Source organism: Panthera leo, chromosome A1, assembly GCF_018350215.1.
Source record: "Panthera leo isolate Ple1 chromosome A1, P.leo_Ple1_pat1.1, whole genome shotgun sequence".
In the NCBI taxonomy this organism is placed as follows: Eukaryota; Metazoa; Chordata; class Mammalia; order Carnivora; family Felidae; genus Panthera; species Panthera leo.
The window spans coordinates 188,502,892-188,524,969 of record NC_056679.1 but is presented as its reverse complement, the minus strand read 5'-3'; the positions used below and the strand labels follow the sequence as shown (position 1 = coordinate 188,524,969).

Genomic DNA, 22,078 nt, shown 5'->3' with positions numbered 1-22,078 from the left:
GACTGAAATACCACCAAAATTACCATGCTTAAAGAAACAAATGACAAACTGATAACATCTGCAGGAAACAGGTATATTATCAAAAATGGATTATATTGTAGGAAACTATGAGAATTGTCACAGCAAATTCGAAAACCAGAGTTTTTATAAATAAATAGTAAAATAAACAAATGTTAAATACTCAGTGAATGGGCTTAACAGCAGATTGGATAAAACATAAGGAGAAGTAATGAACTGATAAACTAGAAGGGTTTTAGGTATAAAATTATATTTAATTGTCCATATAAATTATATACAATATAATATACTGGATATGAATTAGAATACACTATCCAGGATGAAACATAGAACAGTAAATAAAGAGAGAGTGAGACACAAGGAGGATATAGTGAGAAATGTAACATACATTTGATCAAGGCCTTAGAAGGAAAAGAGAGAGAGAATGAGGCAGAGGAAATGTTTGAGGAGAAAATCACTGGAATTTTCCAGAACTGAAGAAACACATTAATCTACAGATCAAAAAGATCTAGGGAACCCCCCAAAAATAATTTCCTTTAATCTGCTAAGAGAGTAAATCCTAGAAGTTCTCATCACAAAGGAAACATTTTTTTTAATTACATGAGGAGATGGATGTTCAGCAAACTTACTGTGGAAACCACTTCCTGATACACAGGAATGCCAAGTCATCATGCTATATATACACTTAAATTTATAGTGTTTAAGTCAATTCTATATCAATAAAATAGAAGGAAGGGAGAGGGTGAGGGGCTGAGCGAAAAAAATCTGCAACTAGAGGCATGATAGTAAAATTGCAAAAGAACAAAGGCAAAGACATAAACCTCAAGTAGCCGGAGAAAAAAACACAAGTTACCTTTAAGAAAGAGCATGGCAATTAGACTGGCCCCTAACAGCTAGCTGTTTTCCCCACAGCAAGAACGGAAGGCAGAAGACAGTATACTGGTATCTTCCGTGTATCAAATGAAACCAATTGTCAAACAAAATCTGCACCCAGTGAAAACCCAGCTAAACCTGAGAGGATTTATCACCAGCAGGTTCTCACTGCAGGAACTCTGTCGCTGTGCTTCAGGCAGAAAGACAATGGTACTGGGGAAAAGATCTGAGATGCAAGAAAGTTAGCAAAGCAAAGGTAGTAGAGAATGCGGTGGAATAAAATAAGCATAGACTGCATGAAATGTAATGACAATTTCTGGTGGGGGAAACAGGATTAATTTAAGGTATTAGACAACAGCAGCATGGGAGTTGAACTAGGGGAAACGGAGAAGGGAATGAAAGGTTCTGGTGTGCAGTTTCCTTGTGCTGTCTGTGCAGGAGAGGGTAGAGGTTCTCATGACGTCCAGACTCGGATACGTTAATTATGCAGGTTGTGATTTGTAAGGTGGATTCGATTGGAAGGGCTGCCATAACAAACCATCACACGCTGACTGGCTGGAAACAACAGAAATTTACTTTCTCACAGTTCTGAAGGCTAGAAGTCCCAAATCCAGATGTTGGCAGGGCCAAGCACCCACTGAAGGCTCTTGCCTTCAGAATCTTTCCTTGGCAGCTCCAGGGTTGTGGCATAAGTACCTCCGATCTCCACCTCTGCCTTCCCATGGCCATCTCTCTCCTGTGAGTTTCTGTCTCCCCTTCTTGTACAGACACCAGCCATACTGCATCAGCACCCGCTCTAATGACTTCATCTTAACTTTAATACATCTTCAAGATCCTATTTGCAAATCAGGTCACACTCACAGGTAGCAGGGGTTAGGACTTCCATACGATTGGGGGGTGGGGTGGGGGGCGGACATAATCCAACACATAAATAATGTGACCATGAAAATTGTAGAACTAGAGTATATTATTTCCAAACTAATAGAAGAAAATGAATTGAATAATTACTATGAATACTGAAGATTAAAAATAATATTGATACCAAAACCTAACAAGAACAGCATGAGAAAGGAACATCACAGGATATATATACATATATATATATTCCATTATGTATATATTTATATTCCATATTATATATATATATATATATATATATACACACTATTCAGCCATAAAAAGAATGAAATCTTGCCATTTAGAATGACATGGATGGAGCTAAAGAATATAACCCTAAGCAAAATAAGTTAAAGACCAATGCCATATGATTTCACTCATATGGAATTTAAGAAACAAAACAAAGGGGGAAAAAAAGAGACAAACCAAGAAAGAAACGCTTAACTCTGGAGAGCAAACTGATAGTTACCAGAGGGGAGGTGGGTGGGAATCGTGAGGGGTGAAATATGGGCTGGAGATTGAGAGCACACTTCTCATGATGAGCACTGAATACTGTATGGAATTATTGAATCACTACATCATACACCTGAAACTAATTATAGCACTGTAAGTTAACTCTACTGGAATTAAAGTTAAAAACTTAATTAAAATGAAAACATAAAAATAAAATAAAACATAAAATAAAAAATAAAATGAAAACATAAAAATAAAATAAAATATTGAGATTTGTTTTGTGGTTCACTGTATGATCTATTCTGGAGAACGTTACACGTGCACGTGGAAAAAACATGCATTCTGCCCCTATGGCTGTCTCGCATCTGGACATTACTGTTAAATCCTTGGCAGGCTGCTAGACCATTGCTTGCCCCAAACAGGACCTTAGGCTCTCCCTGTCTGCTTGGCAAGAGGCTGCCACTTTAATGGACAGTGCTGCAGATCCGGAGGCAGCAACAATGTTACTGACTTTCATGGCCTGGCCCACCCACAGTGAACTGCCATCACAGAACTGGGGCTCTGCGATGGGGTGGGAGCAGCTCAGGCAACAATGTCACAGATTCATATTGTTCTCACCCAAAGTTCATGAGATTTCATCAGTGTGTGCTATGCTTCTGATCAATTTCCAAAGCACTGACATTGTTGTCTTTGAACTTTTGACCAGCTTAATAGTTGTTTTTTAGGACAGATTTGTCAACCTTCTCACTCCACCATGTCAGAAGTTGGAAGTCTAAAAATATAATCCTGAGGGGCACCTGGGTGGCTCAGTCGGTTAGGCGTCCAACTTTGGCTCAGGGCATGATCTCATGGTTTGTGGGTTCGAGCCCTGCATCAGGCTCTATGCTGACAGCTTGAAGCCTGGAGCCCGCTTTGGATTCTGTGTCTCCCTCTCTCTCTGCCCCTCCCCCACTCACATTCTCTCTCTCTCTCTCTCTCTCTCTCTCTCTCTCTCTCTCTCAAAAATAAATAAACATTAAAATTTAAAAAAAATAAAAATTAAAAAAATAAAAACATAATTTTGAATGAAATAACTAAGGTGCAGAAAAGTACATCCAATATAATAATTCTACATATTTATTTCTAAGTACAGGTAAAACTAAACTACCTGGTTTAGGGATGAGCGTATAAGTGGTAATACTATGAAGAAAAGTAGGCAAATGATTATCATATAAATGAGGATAATAGTTACCTCTAGGTTGTGGCTGGGAATGGATACATGGAGTACAAGGAGAGTTTCTAGGAGGCCACTACTATTCTAGTTCTTGACTTGGATGGTAGTTAACAAACGTCACTCTATAACCATTCCCTAAAGAATATATACAGTTTTATGCATGTTTCTTTATGTATGCTCTACTTTACAATAAAACTTGTATAAAACATACCATTAATTTGTTAATTTATTCAATAAATATTTATTGAGCAACTTTAGTGTAAAAGACACTGTTCCAGACAACGAGTATATAGTAATAGAAAGACAGATACGGTCTCTATCCTTATGGAGCTCACAGTTTAGTGGGAAGATAGCAAAAAGTTAAGTCCCCCAAAAAGATACTTTCAGATTGCAATAAAGAGTATGAAAACCAGGGTGGTGGGTAGAGGGAGGCAATGAAGATGAGGGCCATGAGCCTGATTGGTCAGAGCAGGTCTCTCGGAGGAGATGACATTTGAGTCAAGAACTGAAGAACAAGAAGGAGAGGCCCATATAAAGATGTGAAGCAAGTGCCTCCCACGGAGAGAAGACAATAAGTTCAGAGCTCTGAAAAGTCTGGAGAAGGAGAAAGTGACATGAGAGGAACTTGCAAGCTGACATCCATCATCTGAAGGATTTGCTTTGGAGGAACTCAAGGAAGTAGAGTGAGGGGCTGCAAACCAAGGGAGGCTCAATTCTGCTCCAGGGAAGGCAAGACTCAAAGTAGACTGATCATACTTTGCAGTGAGGCTGCAGGGGCCAGTAGCATTTTTTTTTTAACATTTATTTGTTTTCAGGAGACAGAGACAGAGCGCAAGTGGGGGAGGGACAAAGAGGGAGACACAGAATCCGAAGCAGGCTCCAGGCTCTGAGCTGTCAGTGCAGAGCCCGATGTGGGGCTCAAACCCATCAACCATGAGATCATGACCTGAGCTGAAGTTGGACACTTAACCAACTGAGCCACCCAGGCACCCCTGGCAGCATTTTTAACAATCATCATTTTAACTGTGTAACATGTGAAAGCAATTCTGCAACTCTTCTTTTTTGGAAAAGCATTTCAATTTCAGGAATGTTGGCTGTAGGATGTCATCTATTTCAGTAAAATGTTTCTTTGCCTTTTACCGTAAGGCAAACCATGGTGCAGGGTTAAAACTGACAAAAGGAAACAAAATGACAAAGGGCCGCCCAGGCTTTATGAATGACTTTGGATGGGCATGCTGGTTACGACCCCAAATCACAATTTTCTTTTGTAGAAAGGAAGATGCGGATTAAATCTTAGAACATGTTTGTGTGTCTTTTTCACATTCGTGTACCAGGTAACCAATTTCAGACTGAACTGATGGCATAATACGTTTGCGATATAGAACTGTTCGTACTTACAGTGTTTTTGTAAACATAAACTCCAATTTGTTGTCTTTTTTATATCTGTTTATGTAACATTTAAGGAAAGACGAACCAGAGTTTTTAAACAAAAAAAAGTTTATTTAGAGGCTCCGGGGTGGCTCAGTCAGTTAAGCCACCAACTGACTCTTGATTTCGACTCAGGGCATGATCTCACTATTCATGAATTCAAGCCCCGAGTCGGGCTCTGTTCTGACAGCGCGGAGTCTGCTTGGGATACTCTCTCTTCCTCTCTCTCTCTCTCTCTCTCTCTGCCCCTTTCCCACTCACATGCTCTCTCCCTAGCTCTCTCTCTCTCTCAAAATAAATAAGCAAACTTTAAAAAAATTAAAAAAGAGTTTATTTAGAAGGCAACATAACAAAAACAAATTGTACCACTGTGGTCTTCTTTTAATACAAGACTCATGATGGGAAGCTGCAGCCAGTCTTGAGGAATGCGTTTCTCTAGAAAGTTGGGTTTCTTAAAAAAGAGCATGTGTGAAGCACACATGATTAACAAAGATTCCCTTTGAGGCAGAAAAAAAAGCCTTTTCCCCCAATTAATAATTATACACAAATATTTATCCTGCTTTATTTTCCATCATCAAAAAAGGGAAATAACTCAAATGTTCATAAACAGATGAATGGATAAACTAATAGCAGTAGATCCAAAGAACATTACTCAGCCAAAAAAAAAAAAAAGGCTAACTCCTAGAATATCATTGATGGATCTCAAAGTAATTATGAAACATCAAAGAAATCACATACAAAAAAGAGTAAACATTTTAGGATTCCAGTCATATAAATTGTAGAACATGAAAAGGTACCTATTATAAGTGGCAGGCTTATCATTTCTGTGTAGAAAGGATGGGGTGGCAATCTGGTTGAGGGCAAGTTTGGGGAGACAATTTTAAACTACTTGTACATAGCATTTTGAATAAATATAAGGAATCTCTACTACCCAGACTGAGGGTTGGCGAGGGGACATTAAAACTCCCTAAAATAATACCCCTGAGGTCACCAGTGGGTAATACTTAAAGACATTGTCAGCACCCAGCACCTAGCTCCCCAGAGTCAATATGGGTTCTAACTCCTCTTAGCCGGTTCTTCAGGTTTTTTTTTTAATTCTATGAGCCATCTGTATTGATAGAATAAATACCTTTTTTTGTTTAACTTACACAGAGTTGGTTTCTATTACTTGCACCACAGAAGGCTGATATGGTGGGGACCCGGGCACCCGATGGGATGAGGTGATCTTTAAAGTCTCTTTCGATGCTGTGGTTCTAAGATAAGCACAAATAAAATTAAACCTCTCTCAAAGGAATCAATAGTTACAGATGTGCTGGGGAGACAATACTTGACTTGGTATCTCAAACAGATATGTTGGCTGTAGACACTTTAAGACAATGAAATAAAGTATAATTTGCAGCCTTGGGGATATAGTTCCAGAAACTGGCTCAAAGTACACTTACTAGTGACACTCAGCAAAATTTGGAAGGAGACTCTGCCAGAATACCATCATCCATTCCATTGAGAATGATGTCAACACATAATAAAATAATTGAGTGAATGTTGCGGGGAGCAGGAATCTGTAAACATAAAGAGGATAATGGAATCATAAACATTAATCAGCACCAGGAACAAACAGGGCTAAAGGAAACCTGAAGAATTCTCTAACAGGATTCAAGTAACTCTCTCGCCAGAAAATAACCATACTTCATATATCTGATTGTCATTCCTATATGTAGTGTATCTTATATATATTGGGAAATCTTCTAATGTCTGCTCACTGTGGTTTGGATCTCAGCTTAGGTATAGTAATGAACACTGAGGGGAAAAAAGCATATTTTTACTCTGAATTGGAGTGGGTAGGTGGTAAGAGTATATAGTTCTACTAAATTTGGCATAGAAAAAAGTTTCTATTGATTCAAAATCAACTTCTTTATGAAAATTTCTTCTGAAAAGCAATCCCCCTAGTTTTTTGGTTTTTTTTTTTGCAGATAAGAGCAGTGTTTCAGGTAAGACAAAAAGCATTCTGTTCCGTTGAAACTGACCCCTCAGCTTTTGGGCTTCTAATGGCAGATTAAATTCACCTCAGCAAGAAAATTAAATCACAAAAAAATAACTTTTGTAATGCGGGAAATAGCTGGTAGATTGATCTTTATGAATTTCCTTATTTCTTTACCTTATAATGGTTTTTCTTAATGGCAGCACCAGCATTAAGAAAACAAAACACATTTGATAGAAATTCTTTGTCTTCCCTTTTTAAATTATTTAGTAACATTGGGTAGCTAAGAAATTGTCTGTGCTCCTATAAAACTCCCTATGCTAATTGTGGCCAGCAAATTAGTAATTATAACTGATTATACAAAGCAGGAAAGGGCCACACTAATGCTAGGGAGTAAAACGTGCAATTAGATGGCTCAGCTTTAGACGTCTTCACTCTGAATCTCTGTGAAGAATGAAGAAGAAAGCTCTGTACCAAAATTGAAGGGGACCAGTTTTCTGATTGTGTCCTAGGGGATTTGGATAAAGCTCAAGCAATTTGAAGCATACCCTCAGGTTGTACTCAGCAGAATTCCTGACCTCTGCCACATCCTATCTATCATAAGCCTTTATCAGGAGAAGATGCCAAATCACAAGCCATTTGGTGGCATATAATTGCTTCGACATTGACAGCAGAGGAGTATATATCATCTCCTCTGTTAAAAAGGGAGTGAGTGTTTCAAATGGAAGAAGACTGACTATAAAAGCAAATTTAAATAAACACAAAAAGGAAGCTAAACCAATACTAAATGGAAAGGAATATCAACATAAAATGAAAGCTTAAATACAGATTGAAAAAACAATAATGTATGATTTCTAATCAGACTCTTTATGGTCTATTAGAAAATTGAAGAATCAAGAGTTGAAAGAATCAAGAGTTGAAAGAAAGAAAGAAAGGAAGGAAGGAAGGAAGGAAGGAAGGAAGAAACTTAGAACAGCTTATGGAATCTTGGACTGATTTTAGATGGTGTATGAAGTATTGTGGTTGGTTCACAGATACAAAATTAAATAATACGGATCCATCAGTCTCAATTCTTTTGCTTACATCAAGAGGGAAGTCTCAGGGCTAGTCTGTCTTCAATTTCTCTTTAACACCTCCAAAACTCCCTTTAAAAAGGAAAAACAGAGCAGATTACAGGCTCTGAGCCTTAGGCAGACAATAACATCTACTCAAATTTAACTACATTATGTTGTTTTTATTACATCTATTTTTGTGGTTACTCTATTTATGGCAAGTGAACTGGTTTCCATTTGTAATCGGCCTATAAATTATTTTCTTTATTTACATTTTTAAAAACCGAGTCAACTTAAGGACAAACATTAGATAAATTAGAGTACTGGGTGCAAAAACAGAAAATCAGTAATGGGTTCAATGAAGTTGGGCAAAAATGTTATAATGGCCCTGAAATGACTTCAGTTAAGAAAAATTAGCTTAAAATCACAGACTGTTAGAGTTAGAGGTGAGTCGGAGCTAGCAATCCAAATCCCCTCATTTTACAGGAGGAGACCAAGACCGAGAGGGCACGGTTTGCCAGGAACTGTCATCACAGTTTGTAATGGCAGAGCCAAGCTTTCATCTAAGCCTGTTGCCACGTCCACCACTGCTTTGCCATTATTTAATTTGTAGCCTTCTCAAAAGCTATATGTGTTGGAATTGGCAAGATGTGTCCAGTCCACAATGGTGTCAAAGTGAGAAGGCAGGCCACAAAGGAATTTAGATTTGCTAACGCAGATCAAACTTGTGCAACTTGCAAAACTACAGTGACATCTAGTGGTATTGTTTGATAATGTAACTCGATGCAACCCTTGCTTTGAGAAGCCTTCTCTTTAAAAAGCAAACATTTTATATGTAGAATATCCCTGTTTGAGTTTGTTTTCTCATGAATAGATGTATTTTTAACAAGAATACAACATAAAAGTTGTGTCCTTGTGCAGCATAACAGAGGCACGTGTTGATCGTTTGTCCTATCATTGACGATGTTAATTTTGACTGTTTGGCTAAAATGCTATCAGCCAGTTACCGTCCTTTCCTTTCTAATCAGTAAGTGATTTCTGGGACAATATTTCCAAGCTTTGTAAATATCGTTTTCTTCAAACTTTCATCTACTAGCTTTTGTATCCATTGATAATCCTTGCCTGAATTCTTCATTATTATAATGGTTGCGAAATGGTCATTCTCTAGTTCTGTCATCATTTTACTGAAAGAATAGCTTTCCGTCTTATTTATGTTTGTATATATTTATTAGTATGGACTCATGAATTATAATATCATCTATAATCTACATAATAGATTATATTTATTGATATCCAATATGGCTGTCATAATTAGAGCAGATATGTAAAATTTCTCTAGGGTCTCAACCAAGTATGTCCTCTCTCACCTCTGGGTCTTTGCTCTTGCTGTTCCCTCTCATTTGAAGACCTCTTCCCAATAGATAATAGTAGGTAAGAATTCATGAGTATATTCATGTATGTATTACATAGTAGATATTTCATATAAAGTATTATATAGAGTATAGATTATATATTCATGTATAGGTTACAGACTATAATCTATATATACTCAATACATTATGTATAGGTTTATACTATACATTATCTATCACTATTGTTATTTATTCTATTCAAAAATACAAATGTCATGAAAGTCAGAAAGTATGAGGAATTGTTCTAATTATAAGGAGACTTAAGAAATGTAACAACGCAATGCAATGCATAATCCTGGATTAGATTCTGCACAGGGTGTGGGAAAGGAGTTGTAAACAGCTGTAAAGGACATTAATGGGCTAACTGATGAAATTTGAATAATCCTATGATTTAGATACTCTGGGTTAAATAATAATACTATACCAGTGTTAAATATCCTCTTTTGATCATTTTACTGTGATTATGTAAGAAAATGTTCTTGCCTTAGAAACTGCACACTAAAATATTTAGGGATAAAGCAGCACTATGTCTGAAGCTTATTCTTAAGTGGTTCAAAAAATAATGTGTGTGTGTGTGTGTGTGTGTGTGTGTGTGTGTGTTGAGAGAGCAAATGTCAAGAAAATGCAGCAAAATTGTAACAATCAGTCAATCTAGGTGAAGGACACACAGAAGTTCTTTGTACTATTCAAATAACTTTTCTGTAAGTTTGAAATTACATCAAAATAAAGTTACCCTAAAAGGGAAAATAAAGTTTTGTGACATTTTAATGTCTTATTTATTGAAAAACAAATGAAAAAAGAGCAAAGCAAATCAGTAAATTCGTACCTAGCAGCTTGAGAATTTCAAAGTCTCAGCTACTAAGTTTCTTTCCACTGCTGCATACAGTTTGAAGTAAAGCCCCACTCTTTTCATTAGGGAATTATCATGCTAGTCAAGGAAATCTATTATAAATTACTAGTTTAAATTCCCCAGATGTCTGAAGAATTCCTCAAAGGCACACATATTTTTATAAAAGCTCACACATTTAATATCATCACACACAAAGGACTTTTATCCAGGTTGGGTTCTGGCATTGAACCAACCAGCTGTGATTACCCTTAATTTGGAATAGAAGAAGCTATGAGGAAAAAAAAATGCTCTGAAATATAATTCTCATCTTAAAAGGAAGAGGAAGTGGTACAGATGCAGTTGGAGAAAGGGACTCACTGGGTGTGGGAGGAAGTTGCTGGGAATATTGTAGAGAGAGAAAAATCAAAATACAAAAAAATCTCAGGATTTGGATAGAATCACAGTTGTCAGACTTACTAGCTGTGTGGTCTGTGGGATTGATTTATTTAACCACTAGAACCTCAGTCTCTCGCCTGTAGAATTAGAACTATTCCCAGTGAGTAATCTATACCTGGCACTCACTGTAAGTATTGACTGACCTCTAAGTCCTGGGCCAAGCAGGATATGGTAGTAGATAAATGGATAATGTCTGGCTGCTGGGGCATCCTGATCTCTTGCCTGCACCACCACAGCCTCTTAACAGGGTTCTATCATCCACTTTTGTGAATCCTTCCAATTCATGTTCCACACAACAGCAGAATGACCTTCCTAAAAGATAGTCTTCAGCTCCATGCCTAAACTTCCTAATGTGGTACACTGGCCCCTTTGTCACCTCATGGCCTTGTCCCCGAGTATCTCTCTAGGCTCTCTTTCTCCAGTCTCTAAGCTCTACTACTGGCTAATAGACCTTTGTGCAATGATATATAGGTTCTATCTATACCTTGAAGGTCCAGTATGGCAGCCACTAGCCATACATGGCTATTGATCACTTGAAATGTGGTTAATGTGACTGAGAAACTGAATTTTTAATTTTTGAAATTTCATTTAAATTTATTTTTTCTGCTTTATTTTATTTTATTTTGATTTTATTTTTTAAAATTTACATCCAAGTTAGTTAGCATATAGTGCAACAATGATTTCAGGAGTAGATTCCTTAGTGCCCCTTACCCATTTAGCCCAACCCCCCTCCCACAACTCCTCTAGTAACCCTCAGTTTTTTCTCCATATTTCAGTCTCTTATGTTTTGTCCCCCTCCCTGTTTTTATGTTATATTTGTTTCCCTTCCCTATGTTAATCTTAAAGTCCTCAGATGAATGAAGTCATATGATTTTTGTCTTTCTCTAATTTCACTTAGCATAATAGCCTCCAGTTCCATCCACATAGTTGCAAATGGCAAGATTTCATTCTTCTAGATTGCTGAGTAATACTCCATTGTATATGTATACCACATCTTCTTCATCCATTCATCCATCAATGGACATTTGGGTTCTTTCTATACTTTGGCTATTGTTGATAGTGCTACTATAAACATGGGGGTGCATGTGTCCCTTTGAAACAGCACAGCTGCCTCCCATGGATAAATGCCTAGTAGTGCAATTGCTGGGTTGTAGAGTAGTTCTATTTTTAGTTTTTTGAGGAACCTCCATACTGTTTTTCAGAGTGGCTGCTCCAGCTTGCATTCCCACCAACAATGCAAAAGAGATCCTCCTTCTCCACATCCTCGCCAATATTTGTTGTTGCCTGAGTTGTTAATGTTAGTCATCTTGACAGGTGTAAGGTGGTATCTCATTGTGGTTTTGACTTGTATTTCCCTGATGATGAGTGATGTTGAGGAAATTTCATTTAAATTTAAATAGCCACATGTGGCTAGTGGGTACCATATTGGACACAACAGACACATGAAGCTTCTTTAGGTTCCCAACCGACTACACCTCTCTTGCCTCTGGGTCTTTACCCTTTTGCTATTCTCTTTCATTTGAAGACCTACCTTCTCTTTGTCCTTTGTCTCAGCCTAAACATCACTTGTTAAATGCTTTTATAGAACAGGATGTACATAATCTTTGCCACTGACAAAATTTTAACCATCTTTGTGAAAGTAAGGCTGTATTTCAAAGCAATGATAACACTTTAACTGTGCCTCTTGATTTCCACTGACAGATGTGCAAGGTGTTTTTCTTTTTGCCCTTGGCTATTTATTAATCCAATGAGTAGGGGGCGTCACTGAGTGGTCATAGGTCATGATTCATGCCATCAATGTGTTTTTTTGGCTTTCACATTTTTAAAATGGAGCCAAAATTTTAAATGGAAGAGACTTCATTAAAAATCTTCGTTCCCAGATGCTCTGGAAAAAAAAAACAGAACATCTGGATGCACATTCACTTCTACTCAGCAATAACCAGCTAGACTCATTCCAAAATGGTCATCACTAGCCACATATGGCTATTTAAATTTAAATTAATAAAAATTAAATAAAATTCAAAATTCAATTCTTCAGTCACACTAGCCACATTTCAAGTGCTCAAGTCACACATGGCTAAAGGCTACTATCCAGTTGGACAGGGCACCTACAGAACATTTTGATCAACATAGAATGTTCTATTGAGCTACATTTCCTAGAGTGTAGTTAGGAGACAGGGAGTAGATGCCAGCTTAAGGGGCAGGAGCTCCTAAGCTACTATTGAGTATTTTTTTAAATGTTTATTTATTTAATTTTGAGAGGGAGAGAGAAAGAATGAGCAGAGGAGGGGCAGTGAGAAAGGCAGAGAGAATCCCAAACAGGCTCCACACTGTCAGGGCAGAGACAGACACGGGGCTCCAACTCACAAACCAAGAGATCATCACCTGAACCGAAATCAAGAGTCAAGACACTTAACCAACTGAGCTGCCCTAGGTTTTTTATTGAATATCACAGTGGGAATGGACCTAGATTTTCTGATATTTCCCAAGAACTCAAGAATCCAGATTTTTTATGTGAAACCCCCCAATTTGTAAATCCTAGTTCAAATGTTTTAGAAATATTGTCTAAGCAAAACAAAGCAAGTTTTGTCGGTCAGATTGATCCCCTAGGTGCCAATTTGCCAGCTCTGAGCCCAAAGTTTGGCAGAGGCATCAGAGATCAGCATGCCTGAGGTTGAGAATACAAAGGTTCAGTGTTGAACAGGCTGGGATGGGGGCGGGGGTGGGTGTGAGGTACACCCATGGCCTTTTAGAAATCAATCTTCCGCCGCCAGCAACATAAAACACAGAGGCTCCCATCTTCCAAGTTCACTTTTTTGTGAGTTGTGCAACATAGCTCATAATAACAAAAATATAAGTGCTCCTTAAATTTTCAGCTGTGCTTCATCTTTTCTAAGGGAGAGGGAAAGAATTTCAGAGTAAATTTGGAAAGACTAGTGGGTTTGGGGAAAGATTTATTGAACTAGAAAGAAAATGGGAATTTATAACGCTTATAAGGTTATCTCTCAGTGATGTAATACTTCTCTTGGGAAGGAAGTAGTTTTATATTTTAAAATTCTCTAAACCAAGACTTGACTCTCCAGTCCCAAACACCGTCCATCTGTTCCTGCAAACAGTGTGATCGCATGGTCTGGACCATTGGGTGGGATCATTATAACCACAAAGAGAGCATTTTCCTAATAAATAGTACAAGGACACTTTTTAAAGAATTTCATTTATTTTTTTAAGGGGTGCCTGGGTGGCTCGGTCGGTTGGGCGTCTGACTTCAGCTCAGGTCATGATCTCACCATCCGTTGCTTCAAGCCCCGTGTCGGGCTCTGTGCCGACAGCTCAGAGCCTGGAGCCTGCTTCTGATTCTGTGTCTCCTCTCTCTCTCTCTGCCCCTTCCCCGCTCATGCTCTGTCTCTCTCTCTCTCTCTCTCTCTCTCTCTCTCTCTCCCTCTCAAATAAAATAAAATCATAAATAAAAAAATAAAGAATTTTATTTTTTAAATGTTTATTTATTTTGAGAGAGAGAGAGCATGAGAGATAGAATCCCAAGGAGACTCAGCACTGTCAGTATAGAGCCTGATGCAGGACTCAAATTTACAAGCCCGAGATCATGACCTGAGCCAAAATCAAGAGTTGGACACTTCCCTGACTGAGTCACCCAGGTACCCCAGCACAAAGACATTTTATAGCTAACAGTTTCCAAATTCCATATCCTGACGGGCTGTGGCTTGCCATATAGTAAGATTTATTCTGCACCCTGACTTTGATTTACTTGTTTCCCTTTTATAAAAAATTTACCAAAAAATTGATTCCAATTGATAGTTTTAAATATTATATCTCAGAAACTTTCACTGTTCTGTATTTTCACCAAAGCTCACATATAACACCTTTTAATTTAACAAAGCAGCTCTCTTGAATGCAACATAATACACATGGATATTTGGATATTGTTTTGAGGTGAGCAGAAATGCTAGGAAGAACACTAGACTGGAATTCAGAAATCTAAGCACTGTTCCCAGTGCAACTGTCAACTGTGTGTGGTCTTGGATGGTTGAACAGTTGGCTCTCTTATAAAACAGGGCAGGTGATCTAGATTTCTGAAGACTGGGTTACTTCTAAAATTCTATGGTTCTTCAATTCTGTATGTTTGTGGGGGGGGAAAACTGACAATGTAAAACTGAAAACATAGTTTCAGACATTTCTAGATGGTTAATCAACCAAAACGGTCAGTAGACTAGGTCAGGTCTCACACGTGTACCTGCACTGACATGCTGTTCCACTGCAGGCTTTGCTGTTCCACTGCAGAAGCCCTGTAAACTGCTGGAATACTTACCCATAAATGTTTCTCAGAGGCAAATGTCTTTGTGTGTATTTCTTCTCTAAGAATCATCTTCCATAAAAGCAGTAGTTCCAAAAACAAGGAACCACCCCCCTCACCAAAACAGTAGGAATATTTGCCCTAGATCAAAGTTGGTTCTCGCATTTTAATGGATCAGAATCATCTGCAAAATTGATACAAAGAACAAATAGGCTCCTTCCCAAACGTACCCAGTCGGAATCCATGGGGTTGGGCCCAAGCATATTTTTCACAAGCTTCCTATCTCCTTCCAACGCTCAACAAAGATGGAGAAACACTGGCCCAAGTCCATGTAACAATGTGGTGATATCACAGAATGCAAACTTCATGTGTAGAATCAAACTGAAAATACATTCAAATGAGACACTTGGTCACTGATTCTGTTCAATGACTACTATAATTAAAGAAAAATGAAAATACAGATTCTACACTTTCACAAATGAACATCAGATTTATCCACATTGCTCCTGGTTCTCTTATATTTTTCACTTTAATCAATACAGAGGTATTTGCACTATACAATGTGAGCAGCCAAATTTGCCAGTAATCATAGCACCTCCTACTTGAACAGAAGTTTGATGATAACAATCTAATTTTTGAAAGCAGGTAGTGATGGAGACAGGATCTGGGGTGAAATCAGAAAGCCTACTTGACCCACTTCAGCTCCTGCCAACTGTTACCAGGCAGGAATGAACAACTTCATGCAGCCAGCTCTTCCAAGTTTCCAAGAGAAGCCAGAAATTGGATTTGTATGTACGAGCCTGCAATTTTTAAATGGTTGGCAACGAATTTAAATGTTTTTTTTTTTAAATTCATTTAGGGGTGCCTGGGTGGCTCAGTCGGTTGAGTGTCTGACTTCAGCTCAGCTCATGATCTCATGGCTTGTGAGTTTGAGCCTCACGTTGGGCTCTGTGCTGAGAGCTCAGAGCCTGGAGCCTGCTTCGAATTCTGTCTCCCCCTCTCTTTTTGTCCCTCTCCCACTCGCTCTGTCTCTCTCTTTAATAATTAATTGATTAATTAATTAATTAAAAAATATTTTAAAAATAATTAAAAAAATAAAAATTCATTTAAAAGTACACCTTTAGAAGATGGTCAAGATGTTGGAGCGGCATGGAGACCCTGAGTTTGTCTTGTCTCTGAAACACAGCCAGATCAGCACCAAACCATTTTGAATACCTAGGAAATCAATCTGAGGATTAACACAACAATCTGCATAACTTGAGCCACAGAACTCAGCAGGTACATGGTGTGGAGAGGTGAACTGGGGGAGAGAAAAGCCACAGAGGATAGAGAGCTGTTTTTGTGGAGAGAGGACAGAAAGAGAGAAAGGGAGAGATTGTGGTGCATTGGGATGTGCAAGAAAAGCACTCCCCTGAAAGTAGCTGGAAAGAAAGAGAGAGTAAGAGTGAAAACACTAGCAGGGGACTGAACAAGAAATCTGTTCCCCAAAACCATTGGTGGGAAGCAAGGAGAGGGTTTCAATACCATCAGGATTTTATAAACAGTGGAGCACAGAGTCTGAAGTTTTGGAGCTCATTGCCTAGTGGTACTCTGGTGAGGAAACAGGACGAATTCCCAGAAGCAGGCAGTGCAGTCTGAGGGGTCCATGTGCCACACAGGGAGAAGTGGTTGCCCTGTTTGGAGTGCATTTGGTAGAGGCATATGGCCTCCCCACAGGCAAAGGTCTTAGCAGATGTTTGCCACTATGTTTGCCACTACTGGGACAAAGTCTCCAGAGTGTGGTGAAACCTGGCGCTGGCTGTGTGTTGTGATTTGCCATAATTTCTGAACCTCTGCCGCTGCATGATTGCAAGAAACTCTTCTGGGGCAAGCCGGCACCCTGCCATTGCTCAGCAAGATCCTTCCCCCAGAGAATTGGTACAGGTCCAAGCCACAGTGGTCTCAGAAGCATGGGGTTTTGCAACACAGCCCCATCTGAGATAAAACTCTGGAGGGAGGTGCTACCTGGCAGGTGAACAGCTTGGACACGGACGGGGTGGAGGAGAGGAGTGGACAGAGGCCTGAGACAAAGAAGAGATATTTGATCAAAGGTCGGTGAGAGTGCAAAGTTTCTGTGCCAGAGACTAGGGAGCTGGATGAAGCCATTTCCACCTCTCCCACACAGCTGCATGCACATTGCACTGACCCACCCCAGTAAGCTAAGCAGTGCCACCTGGTGGATAATGGAGCCCTTACACCAAGCCCCCCACCAACTGCGCCCTCCAAGCACATTCCCTAGAAGACCAGCACAAGTCACTCCACCTGCTTAGTGCACAGACTATAGAAGACTTCATACTTTCAGTCCTAGAGAAAACAGGATGTAACTTCTTTAGGTTTCATTCTGTTTTCTGGTTCCTTTATCTGTTCATTTTCTTTGCTTCTGTTTTTGCTTAAATTGTTTTATTTTTTCTTTTTTTCCCTTTCTTTCTTTTCTTCCCCATTCTTGGATACAGAAAAGAGAAAATTTTATTTTTTATTACTTTATTTTTAAATGTTTTATTCTATTTCATTTTCTTTATTCATTTTATTCTATTTTATTATATATATTTTTCATTTTTAAATTTTTTCTTACTTTTTTTTCTTTTCTTTCCCTTTTTTCTCTATTCTATCAAGTTTCTTTTAACAACCAGACCAAAATGCACCTAGGATCTAGCTTTCTTTATTTGATTTTTTGTTTTGTTTTTAATTTTTTAATTTTAATTTTAAATTTTATTAATTTTTTCTTCCTTCAAAATGACAAAATGAAGGAATTCACCCCAAAAGAAAGAACAGGAGGAAATGATAGACAGGGGCTTAATCAACATACATATAAACAAGATGTCTGAACTAGAATTTAGAACCACAATAATAATACTAGCTGGGGTTGAAAAAAGCATAGAATATTTTTCTGTGGAGATTAAAGAAATAAAATCTAGTCAGGACGAAATTAAAAATGCTATCACCAAGATGCAATCTCGGGTGAATGCCACGAAGGCAAGAATAGATGAGGCAGAACAGTGAATTGGTGATTTAGAAGATAAAATTATGGAGAATAATGAAGCAGAAAAAAAAAAGAGGGATGGGTATTGAGGAGGGCACCTTTTTGGATGAGCACTGGGTGTTGTATGGAAACCAATTTGACAATAAACTTCATATATTGAAAAAAAAAAGAAAGAAAAAAAAAGAGGGAAACAAAGGCAAAATGTCACAATACAAAACTTAAAGAACTCAGTGACTTATTAAAAAGGAATAACATCTAAATCATAGAGTCCCAGAAGATGAAGAGAGAGAAGAAGGGGCAGAAGGTTTATGTGAGCAAATTATAGTGGAAGACTTTCTAATCTGGGGAAAGACACAGACATCAAAATCCAAGAAGCACAGAAAACTCCCATTAGATTCGACAAAAAAACAACAAATCATAGTCAAATTCATGAAATATACAGACAAGGAAAGAATTATGAAAGCAGCAAGGGAGAAAATGTCCTTAACCTATAAGGGAATACAGATCATGTTCACAGCAGACCTATCCAGAAACTTGGCAGGCCAGAAAGGAGTAGCAGGATTTATTCAACATGATGAATCAGAAAAATATGCAGTCAAGAATTCTTTATCCAGCAAGACTGTCATTCAAAATAGAAGGAGAGATAAAGAGTTTCCCAGACAAACACAAACTAAAGGAGTTCGTGACCACTAAATGCCCTGCAAGAAACTTTAAGGGGGATATTTTGACTGGAGAAAAGACAAAACAAAACAAAACAGACCAAAAGCAACAAAGTCTAGAAAGAACCAGAGAACACCTCCGAAAACACCAACTCAAAAGGCAACACAATTGTGCTAAATTCATGTCTCAGTACTCACTCTAAGTGTCAATGGACTAAATACTCCAATTAAAAGACATAGGGTATCAGAACAGATAAGAAAACAAGACCTATATGCTGCTTGCAAGAGACTCATTTTAGACCTAAAGGCACCTGCAGATTGAAAGTAAGGGGATGGAAATCATCATTCAAAAGAAAGCTAGAGTAGCCATACTTATATCAGACAAACTAGATTTTATGTTATTTATTTATTTATTTTTATTTTTATTTTTATTTTTATTTTTTTTATTTTTGGGACAGAGAGAGACAGAGCATGAACGGGGGAGGGGCAGAGAGAGAGGGAGACACAGAATCGGAAACAGGCTCCAGGCTCCGAGCCATCAGCCCAGAGCCTGACGCGGGGCTCGAACTCACGGACCGCGAGATCGTGACCTGGCTGAAGTCGGACGCTTAACGGACTGCGCCACCCAGGCGCCCCCAGACAAACTAGATTTTAAAATGAAGAACAAGAAATGAGGTAGGGCATTATATCGTAATTAAGGGGTCATCCAACAAGATCTAACAATTGTAAATATTTATGCCAACATGGAAGCACCCAAATATATAAATCAATTAATCACAAACAAGAAACTCATTGATAACAGTACCATCATAGTAGGGGACTTCAACTCCCCACTTAGAGCAATGGATAAGATCATCTAAGCAGAAAATCAACAAGGAAACAATGGCTTTGAATGATACACTGGACAGATGGACTTAACAGATATAGTCAGAACATTTCATCCTAAAGCAGCAGAATACACATTCTTCTTGAGTGCACATGGAACATTCTCCAGAATAGATCACATACTGGGTCACAAATCAGCCCTCAAAAAGTAAAAAAAAAATCGAGATCATACCTTGCATATTTTCAGATCACAATGCTATGAAACTCAAAATCAACAACAAGAAAAAAAATGGAAAGACAATGAACACTTGGAAACTAAAGAACATCATACTAAAGAATAAATGGGTGAATAGATTAACCAAGAAATTAGAGAGGAAATCAAAAAGTACATGGAAGCAAATGAAAATGAAAACATTACAGTCCAAAACCTCTGGGATGCAGCAAAAGCAGTCATAAGAGGGAAGTATATAGCAATCCAGGATGTCCTAAAGAAGGAAGAAAGGTCTGAAATATAGAACCTAACCTTACACTTAAAAGAGCTGGGAAAAGAACAGCAAATAAAGCCCAAAACCAGCAGAAAAAGGGAAATAATAAAGATTAAAGCAGAAATCAATGATAGTGAAATTAAAAAACAACAACAGTAGAACAGATCAATGAAACCAGAAGCTGGATCTTTGAAAGAATTAACAACATCGATAAACCACTAGCTGGATTGATCAAAAAGAAAAAGGAAAGGACCCAAATAAATAAAATCATGAATGAAAGAGGAGAGATCATGGGGCCCCTGGGTGGCTCAGCTGGTTAAGCGTCCAGCTTCAGCTCAGGTCATGATCTCATGGTTCGTGAGTTTGAGCCCCACGTCAGGCTCTGTGCTGACAGCTCAGAGCCTGGAGCCTGCTTCAGATTTGGTGTCTCCTTCTCTCTCTGCCCCTCTCCCACTTGTGCTCTGTTTCTCTCTCTCTCAAAAGTAAATAAATGTAAAAAAAATTCTTTTTTAAATAAAAAAAGAAAGAGGAGAGATCACAACCAACACCACAGAAATACAAACAATAATAAGAGAACATAATGAACAATTATATGCCAACAAATTGGGTAATCTGGAAGAAATGGAGAAATTCCTAGAACCATATAAACTACGAAAACTGAAACAGGAAGAAATAGAAAATTTGAACAGACCGATAACCAGTAAAGAAATTGAATTAGTAATCAAAAATCTCCCAACAAACAAGAGTCCAGGGTCAGATGGCTTTCCAGGGGAATTCTACCAAACATTTAAGGAAGAGTTAACACCTATTATTTGAAGCTGTTCCAAAAAATAGAAATGCAAGGAAAACTTCCAAACTCATTCTATGAAGCCAGTATTACCTTGATTCCAAAACCAGACAAAGACCCCACTAAAAAGGAGAACTATAGACCAATTTCCCTGAGGAACATTGATGCAAAAATTCTCAATAAGATACTAGCAAACTGGATCAAACAATACATTAAAAGAATCATTCACCACGATCAAGTGGGATTTATTCCTGGGATGCTGGTTCAATATCCGCAAATCAATCAATGCGATACATTACATTAATAAAAGAAAGGATAAGAACCACATGATCCTCTCAAAGGATGCTTAAAAAGCATTTGACAAAATACAATATCGTTTCTACAACATCGTTCTTGATAGAAGGATCATACTTCAAGATCAGAAAGGCCATAATATGAAAGACCCACTGCTATTATCATCCTCAATGCAGAAAAACTGAGATCTTTCCCCCTACCATCAGGAATACGACCAGGATGTCCACTCTCACCACTGTTATTCAACATAGTGTTGGAAGTCCTAGCCTCAACAATCAAACAGCACAAATAAATAAAAGGTATCCAACCAGCGAGGGGGAGGTCAAACTATCATTCTTGGCAGATGACATAATACTCTATGTAGAAAACCCAAAAGACTCCACCAAAACACTGCTAGAACTGATTCATGAATTCAGCAAAGTCACAGGATATAAAATCAATTCACAGAGATCGGTTACATTTCTATACATCAATAATGAAGCAGAAGAAACAGACATCAAGGAATCAATCCCATTTTCAATTGCACCAAAAGCCATAAAATACCTAGGAATAAACCTAACCAAAGAGGTGAAAAATCTATACACTGAAAACTACAGAAAGCTGAACAAACTGTAGAAAGAACTTATAGAAACTATAGAAAGAAAGTGAAGAAGACACAAAAAAATGGAAAAATATTCCATGCTTATGGATTGGAGGAACAAATATTGTTAAAATGTCAATACTACCCAAAGCAATCTACATATTCAATGCAATCCCTATCAAAATAACACCAGCATTCTTCACAGTGCTAGAACAAACAATCCTAAAATTGGTATGGAACCAGAAAAGACCCCAAATAGCCAAAGCAATTCTGAAAAAGAAAACCAAAGCTGGAGGCATCACAATTCTAGACTTCAAAGTGTATTACACAGCTGTAATCATCAAGACAGTATGATACTGACAAAAGAACAGACACATAGATCAATGGAGCAGAATAGAGAACCCAGAAATGGACCCACAAACATATGGCCAACTAATCTTTGACAAAGCAGGAAAGAATATCCAATGGCAAAAAGACAGTCTCTGCAACAAATGGTGTTGGGAAAACTGGA

The 22,078-nt window shown here is 38.1% G+C and overlaps 1 long non-coding RNA gene across 2 annotated transcripts; it reads right to left on the bottom strand.

Annotated features, from left to right (window-relative positions):
- Positions 1–12,291: 12,291 nt before the first annotated feature.
- On the bottom strand, positions 12,292–16,145 carry LOC122201630. 2 transcript variants are annotated; one of them, XR_006194283.1, is made up of 3 exons: positions 16,037–16,145; positions 15,149–15,299; positions 12,292–12,494 (listed from the first exon to the last, which is right to left on the bottom strand). It is a non-coding gene; the product is annotated as an uncharacterized LOC122201630 (long non-coding RNA). The 2 variants fall into 2 exon arrangements; XR_006194280.1 differs by lacking the exon at positions 12,292–12,494 and having other exon boundaries at positions 15,071–15,299.
- Between the last annotated feature and the right edge of the window lie 5,933 nt (positions 16,146–22,078).